The sequence below is a fragment of the Quercus robur genome, chromosome 9, assembly GCF_932294415.1.
Source record: "Quercus robur chromosome 9, dhQueRobu3.1, whole genome shotgun sequence".
In the NCBI taxonomy this organism is placed as follows: Eukaryota; Viridiplantae; Streptophyta; class Magnoliopsida; order Fagales; family Fagaceae; genus Quercus; species Quercus robur.
The window spans coordinates 31,257,016-31,266,129 of record NC_065542.1 but is presented as its reverse complement, the minus strand read 5'-3'; the positions used below and the strand labels follow the sequence as shown (position 1 = coordinate 31,266,129).

Here is a 9,114-nt window from a genome sequence, read left to right as displayed (position 1 = left end):
CTGTTTGATGCTGGTATGTTAGCTTGTAAGCCAACAAGCATTCCTATGGACCAATCAGCTAAGTTCAGCAGTTCAATTGGTGACGCAGTCCTTGAGGCTTCATTGTATAGAAGGTTAATAGGGAGACTTCTCTATTTGACATTGACTAGGCCTGAAATTTGTTATTCAGTCCACAAATTAAGTCAATTCATGAGCTCACCTAAAGTACCTCATCTTCAATCTGCCTACAAAATCCTCAACTATTTGAAGAAAACACCAGGTAAAGGGTTGTTCCTGTCTACAAGATCAGAATTGCAATTGAAGTGCTACTGTGATGCTGACTGGGCAGCTTGCCCTGACACCAGAAGGTCAATCACAAGGTTTTGTGTGTTTTTAGGATATTCACTAATTTCTTGGAAGAGTAAAAAGCAGTAGGTAGTGTCAAGATCCTCTGTTGAGTCAGAGTATGGATCAATGGCAACAGTCACTAGTAAGGTGGTTTGGCTTATTGCTTTGTTCAAAACCTTTGGTTTAAACCACACTCAATCTGCTTTTCTCTATTGTGATAGTAAAGCAGCTCTTTATACTGTTGCCAATCCTGTGTATCATGAATGAATGAAGCATATTGAGATAGACTACCATTTCATTCGAGAAAAAATTGAAGATGGGATCATTAAAACATTTCATGTTCCTACATGGCACTAGATTGCAAATTTCTTTACCAAAGCTCTGGGCCAGAAACAGTTCTCTCACTTGCTTTCCAAGATAAACTTAATTAACATATATGGTTCATCTTGAGGGGGAGTGTTAGAAACTAAAGCTAGATTGAAGAACAGTTGATAAACCAATGCAAGTGTTTAGTTTCATTTCATTGCTGCTTAAGCTACTTACCATGTAATAAGTGATTTTGTATTAGGTGTATAGAACGGCATGTCATTTGTACATAAGAGTAGGTTTATTAGTTACATAGTAGTGCCACTTGTCATGATTAGATTGGATAGCAGGTTTGTTATTCTGTTATGTAGATTTCCACTCCTTTGCTCCCATTATATAAGAAACAGAGCAGATATTTATCAATATACGAAATCATTCTCTCAAGCTCTATAATGTTCATTCTCTCTTTGTATGTCTTTACTTCCTCCATTGCTAAACCTTCCAGCTTGCATTTTGATTTCAACAATTAGCATATCCTCTGCGCAAGGATGACAAGCTTCTTTATTATAACCTTATTCCTATTCCCTGCATAAATGTGGTCCTACTTTTTCATTGGTCAATTCAAGGGGATTAAAACTAGCTAGCACTATTGAATAATTTGAAAACAAAAATAATTTTTGGGATGGAATTAGGTTATTGAAAACACACGAAATTAGGTTATTGTTAGCCATGGTGTTCAGAAGAATGTCATGGTTTACTATCCTCTAAAATGACTAATTCCTTCATTTTTTTTTTTAAAAAAAAGACAAATTGTTATAGGATATTTTTATAGGGTTTTATATGTGTAATCTAAATCATAAAATGCCAACAATCTATGTCACCTTACATGTATAAACATGTGATTATTCAACTCATTATGTTAGATATTAATTTAGCATTGCTTAAACAGTCAAGGTGTGAAGACTTTTATAACTGAAGAGCTGAGTACAAAAAATTATGATTTCAAAGTATCAAAAGCCACTCTACATAAATAGCTTTTCAAAATGGGTTAAAATGGACTCTGGAATTATTAAAACCCCAAAATGAAATTTCCAATTTCTTGTTAGTGTGAGTTTGGATTGCAAACGCGGGTGGTGTTTGCGTCCAAACCTGGGTCCCGTGCACTATTCACAAGACTTGTAAGTTTTTTAATAAAGCAAATGTAACATCCAAACTGAGTTCCACAGGCATTATTCATAGTTTAAAAATTATTTTGTTACAGTATTTTTAGCAATAAGTTTTCAATTTTTAGTAATAAGTGGTATCCAAACAGACCCTTAGTTGAAGGAAAAATTAAATCTAATCATTTTTAATATATGTATTTTTATTAATTTTAAAAATAAATTTCTAATTTCTTATTACAATTTTGGAAACTTCAATCTAATCTTGAACAATCATTTCAAAATTCTTGTTACTGCACAAGTTAGAGATGTTAAAAGATTGATTAAGTTAATAGATCGACCATTTTCTTATGGTTTAAACTTTTGGAATAACTGATATTTTACCATGTAATCAGAGTAGGTGGCTTTAAATTTGAACCTTGTCTACAATATACCTCTCATTTAAAAGGTTTTTCTAACAGTTTAAACTTTTGGCACCATCGGTCATTTATCAGAAGATAGACTTTACCCTCTTCATTTGAGCAATCTTATCGAAATTATAAATCTCTGCATTCCAAATTAGATGGGCATTTGCAAATGGTATGAATTTTAATGAAATAAAATTAAAAATTCATAGTTTAAACCCCTTGTAATGGCTATCTACCAATTTTAACCAATTGATCAAATTAGGTCCAATTAATTACTTAGCCAAAAACCAAATAGCAAAGATAAATCATAACCACAGCAAATTGCAACTGACACACCCAAACACATGATGTATTTACAATGGGAAAAACCAAGAATGGGCAAAAAATCTCTCAAGCAGTTGCCCAGCAAACCGATCCAATATGAAGATAGTTGTAATAAAAAACACTTACAAAGCCACCTAGTTCTATGTAGATGTTCTTGTAACTAAGCTGCCTGCCCTTGCTAACAACTAGTTGCACCAGCATTTTCTCTTCAATAGCATTTGGTTCTACAAGTTGAGACACCGATTACAAATCCAATCTCCAGGATATTTTGAGGTCTGTGATTTCCAGCACCAATCCAAGACACACAAGCCAATTACAAATGTTTGGCTTGTGTTTCCTTTTAAAGGGTATGCCAATTTGGAGGAGAATGTATGGAGGCTACATTACAAAAATTGAATTTATCTCTAATGGGAGTTGGATAGTCTCAACCTTCTCTAATATTTTTAGGGTTGAATTTGGTAGATATATGCGTCACAAAATAGGCCTGATCGGATAAAGGAATAGTAGAGAAAATCTGATTTTCTTTTTTCTTTTTTCTTTTTAGTGACAACTTGCTCAAGCCAAATTCAAGCAAGTTTTCGATTGAAGTTTGTGGAACTAATTTTCAAAGTCTGTTGATTCACTTGTACAATTTGTTCTGATTCAATCATCTTTAACACAATGCAATTATAATTTTATTGAAGTTCAAATATTTGTTCGTAAGGTGTTTTCTCCCTAACAAGATGACCCAGGAAACCAAACCGGTAAAAACCTGGGGAGGATTTAACCTAGCTATCCTCAAGGTAAACCTAAATCCACAATGAAAGAATCGAAGTTTTACAATAGGACTTAGACCACTAACATCCTATTGCTACCCACCAGTAGAAACTTACTGACACGACCACGTGCAAGTTCTGATACCACGAACTCCTTCTTTCTTGGATTCTCCAGCAAGTACAAGCACACCTGCTTGTGTTTCTTTAAGCTTCTATGGCAGCAACTAAATGATCATCAAGTTCTTGAACGAATCTCCTCTTGATAACCCTAAGCTTGTGTAAAGGAAAGCTCTTCACAGATCTCACAAGAGATTTACACAAACTGCAATATGAGCAACATCTAAAACGTGGCTAGGGTTTGCCTTATATACCTAGGGCAAAAACATAAAACCTTAAATGTTTTAATGAATTAGGATTGAGTTGGAATTCTGCAGAAAAACGCATTCTGCTTGAATTTTGATTAATCGAGCTTAATCTTCGATCGATCGAACCAGGCCGAAATGCACTATTAATTTTGCATCAGCTTGAATCCAACTTTACATAAAAGACACAACTTTGAGCAAGTCTAAACAAGACTAAACAACCTGTTTTGATCATGGTTTGCCAACAATATACATTAGAGTTCTAAATACATTAGTTCCTAAGTCTTTAGAACCTAACAAGGTATGTGTACTTAGAGCCCTTACAAGTATGGATCACACAAGGCAAGCCCATAAACCCACACAAAAATGATTCTGGAAAAGACTCAACTAAAGAATAATGTCAATGGTGATAGATCATGGTCACACGGTGTGACATGAGGTTCTCACGGACATGAAAATACGAGCTAGGTTCCCATGAATGAGCGTGCAAGGTTAACATGTGGTTCTTGTGGATGACGTATGAGAGGCCTATAGAAGACACCTTGGTTTAAAAAAAAAAAAAAAAAAAAAAAAAAAAAAAAAAAAAAACCCCAGGATTCAAATATAAGCAGTGGCGGAGCCAGGATTTTAGTTTAGGGGGGACAAGATCAAAAGATAATAATTAAAAAAATAATAATTAAAAAAAACCTAAAATTATTAATTGACAATTGTAAAATAAATATACAATTGTAAAACATCTAATTCATAGTTATTAATTGACAATCAATCATCAAAGTAAGAGATTAATCTATATACATAAAGTTTAGAAATCTAATTTGATTACTCAAAATAAATTGAGAAAATAAATTTCAACTTTTCTCTATTCTTTTAATTATTTTAAATTTTGGATTTATGGTAGAGACTCAAATTTTGAAACTATGAAAATGGAAGAGATGAAGGATAAAAAAGTAATGGACATTTTAATGCTTTGGTACCATACAAGACATTATTATTAGATAAGTGAAAAAAATAAAAGATAAAAAGAGTTATAATTGGTCAAAAGTGTAAACAGCTTTAACAAGTTTTGTTTGGTGGCATTTATTTTGTGTCAGATTGTTTAAAGTGGGAGGAATTGCTTTAGTAACATTACAAAATTTCACAATATTTTTACAATTAATTAAGGTGTTAGTACATCATTGGTCAAAATAAAATAAAATAAATTCTTCTGAAATTCATTTCAACTAAAAATAAGAGTATTGTAAAAATATTGTGAGATTTTATTGTGTCTCTAAACTTTCTCAATTGGAAGATTTGTTATTTTATTATTTATTTCATATCATGTACGGTTGGTTTAGGGAAACTATTTCTTTGCTTTTCTATTCTGTTAGGAGCTAAATCAACTTTACTTAAGACATTTTAGGTGGAGTCAGGGGGGGCAGGTGCCCCCTCTTGCCCCCCTCTGGCTCCGCCCCTGAATATAAGTGTGTGTTTAGGTAGGTTATTGTTTTGGAAATCTTATTTGCTTAAAAATAAGGTAAAAATTAACTTTAAGAAAATAAGAGAATCAAACAAATTACTTTCTTGAAGTTATTTTCTACCTCATCCTTAATTGCAAATGGAAAACTAACGAAAAATAGACTAACGAAACACACACTAACAAGAAGTTAAAATGATAAATGCATTAATTTTTGTTAACTCCCTTTTCAAATCACCCAAAGGACAAATCACTTCATATTTTACGCCGAAGAGTATTACAATAATATTTTTGGAAAATGAGGCCCGCCAAATAGTGCAAAAGATGTGAAGTGATAAATGACTTATCAACAATTTTTATTCTATTTAATTTATTATGTCAATTAACGTACTCAATTAACGGTTGCATTTCAAATGCACATGCAAAATTTGCCAAAATTGCTTAGTCATTTCACATATTAAAACTTAAAAGACTTATTCCACAGGTTATTATTTTACATATTAATTTACACAATTAACTAAAGAAGGTGAAACTCGAAAAGTTTTCCATAATACTAGAGAGCTGGGTTGTTATTTGCATCATGAAAAACACTTGCGTTGAGAGGAAATGGCTCTTCTACCATTGTTACAACAATCATGGCTAGAGCTACACAAAACACCCTTTCATGCCCTCTTATTTATTGTCTTACTCGTCTCTTTTGTTTACACTTTCTAGCTTTTTAGAAGTGACAAACCCAATTTTCCACCACCCCCACCAAAGCTTCCAATTATTGGTAACCTTCACCAACTAGGCACACTCCCACACCGTTCCCTTCATGCCCTATCTAAGAAGTATGGCCCTATAATGTTCTTAGACTTGGGCTGTGCTCCAATAGTCGTGGTGTCAGCTGCAGATATGGCCAAAGAAATCATGAAGACAAATGATACAATTTTCTCGAACCGGCCTGAAACCATGGCTGCCAATTTCTTATTTTATGGATCCACAGATGTAGCATTCTCATAATATGGTGAGTATTGGAGACAAGCTAAGAAAATTTGTGTCCATGAACTTTTGAGCCTTAAAAGAGTGCAATCTTTCCATTACATAAAGGAAGAAGAAGTTGTAGCAACAATAAAAATGATACGTGACTCATGCTTAAAAGGGGCTTCTATCAACCTAAGTGAAATAATAATTGCAACCTTGAAAAACATAGTCACTAGATGTGTATTAGGACAAAAATTTAAAGATGATGGTCAGAGTAAGATTGGAGGGCTACCAAGAAGGGTGACGGTGCTACTTGCAGCATTCAGTTTGGGAGATTTTTTCCCTTCTTTGAGGTGGATTGATGTTCTAACAGGATTTAGACCATGTTTAAATTCCACTTTTGGAGAAATAGATGTTTTTCTTGATCAAGTGGTTCAAGAACATATGATAATGAAAGGTGACCATGGTTTACCTAATAAGAATGATTTTGTGGATAATCTGCTCGAGCTTCGAAGAGTGGCAAGCTTGATTTTGAGCTCACTCATAAGAATGTCAAAGCACTCCTCTCTCTCTCTCTCTCTCATAAGCATCCATGCGCGCACACAGGCATAGACAAAGAAACACACTTGCACATGCTCAACACATCCATTTATAGTTTAAGGGTCAAATTAATGGGTGCTTTCAAGGCATTTGTTAATAGACAATTTTTAAAAAATTTTGATACTAATTTTATGTGAAATATAAAAAATTGTCAAAAAATAAACTGTCTTTCTTTTTCATAAAAAAAAGTTTCTAAAAAATTTCAGGACATGTTTGTCGGAGGAATGATACTACTTCAACAGCTTTGGAATGGGAAATGGCAGAGCTCATAAGAAGTCCCAAGTATAATGAAGAGAGTACAAGAAATGATAAGAAGAGTAGTAGGTACAAAGTCACATATAGAAGTGGAAGATATTAGTCAAATGGATTACTTGAAATGCATCCTTAAAAAAAATATGAGGCTGCATCCACCACTTCCTTTATTGGTACCTCGAGAAACATCAGCATGTGTGAAATTTGGAGGTTATGATATTCCGTCCAAAACAAGAGTGTTTATCAATGTATTCGCAATCCAAAGGGACCCAAAAATATGGGATAGGCCAGAAGAGTTCATCCCACAGAGATTCAAAGACAATCAAGTTGATTTCAAAGGGCTAGGCTTTGAATTAATCCATTTGGAGGTGGGAGAAGGGGGTGCCCAGGAATTTCATTTGGTGTTGTTATAGCAGAATATGTCATTGCCAACCCTTTATGCTGGTTTGATTGGAAGTTGCCTAATTCTAATGCAGGGAAAGACTTCGACATGGCTGAAGTTAATGCAGTTTCTATGTTTAAAAAGTTCCTCTCGAGCTTGTTGCAATACCGTACTCTCCTTGATCAGTCTATTAAGAGATTCACCGTTGTGCTAATAATGTAATTTTTCTTCATTTGCTTGTTTGGTTTTCAAATATGCAATTTCTTCTTTCTTTTGTTGGAATCAATGTAAGGGAACTTCTAGTCTTCCACTTTAATAAGAGCAGAACCTTCTATGTTTCGAAAACATTTTCATGCCTTTTGATATTTTACCCATTAATTTGTACGAATAAATTATGCACATTGATAGTTTACCTAATGATTTTCACAATAAAGTAGCAATAATTTTATGATTAGAACCTTTACCATACATTCTCTCACAACTATCCTATGTAACTGATTATACGTGGTGAAGAAAAAGTAGTGGTCACGTGAAAGCGATAAACAATTAATTATAGTCTATCATGCACATAAGATAGTTGTGAAAAAGATATGCGATAAATTTTTTGATTCTAGAATAACTCATAAGTAGAGAACACTTTGACTTTACCTTGAACTCTTTGCACATACTATATGCACATTTATGGATTAATGAGTGTTAATCACTAAAATAATATATGTATCAATCTTATTCCTTTTCTCCATATATAACATCTATTAGATCGATCGAGTAAGATGTAAATATGGAATTACATTTTATAGTTTGTATATGACGTCCCATGCAAGTCACTAATAAGTAATTGCGTTGCTTTTTGTGTACCAATCTTATTAGAATAATGGATAAAATATTATATTTATTCATTTTTTAATACCTTAAGTTTTTGAAAAAATTGTTAAATTCCCAATTTTTTAAAAGTTTAAGCATATAAAAGTAATTTATCAAATGTTGGGTCAACAACAACATTTTCGTGTCTTTTACTTCGATTTCAACATAAATTTGTTATTTGAAATGTATAAGTTTTCCAAAAATTCTACAATTTGTTAATTAGTATCATTTAAATGAATCAGCATGATGTAGTAAATCTATGTGCACTATCATGGCACAACAAAATTAATTTTCAGCACTGTTTTTTTTAGCAATGATTTTTAAAAAGTAAAATTACAAATTGCACCTTCTTGTATTGTAGTTCCAGCAAAAGACCACTCAAACAACGATAGAATAATAGACTCTGGCATGGAGCCAAGAGCCATTGAACATTTGATTTATTTTTAAATTTTTTTTTTTTTTTTGTCATATTAGAACTAGACTTTATAAGACATAACAATTTAAACACTTTGTTTCATTACCGTTAAAAAGTAAAACCACTACCAAAGCAACCTAACTAGTAGTAATGAAATTTTGATTGACGCTTATTAGTTATTACACCAAAATGGCACAGTTTTGTTGTGGGAATTTCAGTAGTGCTTGAGAGTCTGATGCATGGAACATTTTGATTCTTGACTGTAGTTCTTCAATTTGACTAATATACATACATACATACATATATACATATATATATATATATATATATCGACTAAAATAATATTTTGAAGAGCTGGGATTCCATTCCAGATAAGGGGTCAAATTACTCTTCACGTGTTTAGGGATTCATATACGCGCCAGAATTTGGCATAACGGCATGAGTAGGGTCAGCCCATCAAGCTTAGCAAAACCAGCACTATAAAGTTCAACCCAAACCCAAGTGAATACTGTGGGTTGAGTTTAATGGGCCTTCATTTGATGGG

General features: G+C 33.0%; 1 pseudogene; it reads left to right on the top strand.

The window, feature by feature from the left end:
* Positions 1-5,700: 5,700 nt before the first annotated feature.
* Positions 5,701-7,473, top strand: LOC126700067 (phenylacetaldehyde oxime monooxygenase CYP71AN24-like; annotated as a pseudogene).
* Positions 7,474-9,114: the final 1,641 nt, after the last annotated feature.